This window comes from Pollicipes pollicipes, unplaced genomic scaffold, assembly GCF_011947565.3.
Source record: "Pollicipes pollicipes isolate AB1234 unplaced genomic scaffold, Ppol_2.1 Scaffold_4002;HRSCAF=4701_pilon_pilon_pilon, whole genome shotgun sequence".
Classification (NCBI taxonomy): Eukaryota; Metazoa; Arthropoda; class Thecostraca; order Pollicipedomorpha; family Pollicipedidae; genus Pollicipes; species Pollicipes pollicipes.
Genome location: NW_023596420.1, coordinates 45,775,533 through 45,777,992, shown reverse-complemented (window position 1 = coordinate 45,777,992; position 2,460 = coordinate 45,775,533).

Genomic DNA, 2,460 nt, shown 5'->3' with positions numbered 1-2,460 from the left:
TCATTACACTCACCTCTTGAGACCTTCCCTCGGGCCGGGTTTCCATTGTATTCTGTGAGATCCGACCAGCCATAAGGTGTCTGCTTGGCACCGTCACTGTTATCGAGGGCTCTCTTCGTCGGGCTGAGCCCTATTTCCTTCTGAAGCGTCCCCATTCACGACGCGCCCGTACGCCATGCAACAGTGCATCACCACAGCGCTGGGCGTTGTCACTGGCGCTGTGATGATGGTTCACCAATGATGTTTCACCATCAACGTTTGGCCAGCTCCTGGTCAGTTGAATGCCGTCAGTTCTGAGCATCATAACCAATAATGCCGAAACACTAGCAGCTTAGGCCGTTCTCCCTTACGTTAACTGATACGACCCCAGCATTTCCCACAGCAGCATTTGTCGGAGCGCTACCTCAGAGCGCCACCCTTTCGCTTCAGGCATTGCGCCAGTTCTCCTGTTCTCATGTGACATTGGCCGCAGCCGCTCCGCCCTGGCGCTGCTCCTGCAATGTGGTCAGTGACGTCCAGCGAGGGGACGTTTGGAAGCTGTGCTGTCGGGTCACCGATAACTCCACAGCTGCACGTGTTCATGAGTGGTCAATGATTTGCACACAAGAAACTTCGGGAAGATAACATTACGAACGGCATTTATACCGCCAGGCGGTTATTTTCCAAATTGTGTACTCAAAGAGTCCTCAGAGGAAGGTTCCTCCACGTACACTGACCGTCACCTGAAGTTGGGGTGCGACTACGGCAACTGGGCGGTCACTTGTGATTTGTCAGATGTAGTGGTCTTCATATTGCCATGCGATATCTTGTAATGTTGAGCGTAATGTGCTGTGTGTAATGTTTCGAAAGCTTTCTAAGAAAGAAACCCTGGCGACACAAAGCTTCGTAAGTCACCACATGCGACGATGGGAGTATGAACATTGAAGAATGCCGAATCCAGGGATTTTCCCACGCCAGCCTTACCGAGCATTCCCCACCCAGTGGGCCCTGGAACATAGATTGTGCTACCAATTTCATTGAGTGATACCCCTGTTTGTTGGCTTAGTTTGATCCACGTGAGCAGCTTTGCCCTTGAACATGACCTCAAGTGTGGGTGTCTGCCGGAGAGGCTGCAGTTTAATCTACTGCCGTAAACACATTTGTTGAGGGAGGTCACGTGTCTGGATCCTCCGACGTCACGGCAAAAAAACGAAACGAAGCGACGCCGCAGAATGGCAAACAGGCGCAGCTGCGGTTACCAAGGGCGCACCATTCTGATGAGCGTTGTTTCTCTTTCCTTCCCTTGCTGTTTGTCGCACGCATAACGAGGGGCGAGCGCCAGCGCCATCACACGCAAGCGTCTGTACAGTTTTCGGGTCCTGTTGTAGCTGACCTTCTCCAAGACGCGGCGAATGGCGCGGCTGAGGCCACCCCGGCACGTCCGCCGCTGTTGACGCCACCCACAGGCTCGCCAGCCGCCCTTGAGACGCTGGCATCACCGCGCCAGAACGTAGGAAGGTCAGTCGACGTGAGGTGGGGCGTGTGGGAGCACGCGCGGCTCTGCAGCCCCAGCAGTACCGGTTGGAACTTTCAGTTCCAGTGCATGGCTGCCAAATACCGCCGGCTGCCGTGTGGGTAACACCTGTAACCTGAGATCGGCCCAGAAGGGGTGCCACCGGAAGACCGCCGTCGTGTCTGCCCTGACCCGGAGCGTCCTGTAACGCGGGGTGCCCTCCACCGGCACTTGACACGACAGCGCGGGACTCGCCGCCGGCTCGTCATGCAGCTGCGGTACCACGGCGCCGCTGCTGCGCTGGCGCTGGCGCTGCTGCTGCCGGTCCGGCCGGCCGCCACCCGGCTGGTGCCGGCGCGCATGCGCGGTGACCCGGCCGGCTGCCCCCCGGATTACGTGCACCTGGCCGGCGGACAGTGCGTGCAGCAAGCGGTGGTGGGCCTGGACGGCCTGTCGGAGCCCATGGCCACCGAGTTCCGGCCGATTCGCCGGCGTCCAGCGCTCGCCATTCCCGTCGCCCTGGAGGTCAGGAAACCGACGGGCAGTGTCCTGGAGGCGGAGGCAGTCGGGTCCACGGAGGAGAGGGTGCGAAGGCCCCACAGTGGCGGCAAGAGAGGTCCGGGCACGGGCCGCAAGAAGAAGAGAAAGGAACGGAAGCAGAAGAAACGTAAGAGGGGCGAGAAGAGGAAGAAGGGAAGAGGTAGGCAGAAGGGACGAAAGCGGAAGCCGCCTCCCTCAGCGCTCGAGGCTAGACAGGACAGACTCGAGGCTGGGCAGGACAGCTCGACAGCTCGGAACAAATCCACCCGCACGTGTCCCGCTGGACGGCTTGATAGGCGTGGGCGCTGCAGGGATGGGCGGAGGAGGGGCAAGGGGAAGCATCGTCGGCGTGGAAGAAAGCGCGGAAGAAACCAGACTACAGGTCAGACCACAGGCGACGCGAGCGAGCCCGACGGGTCTGCACGCGC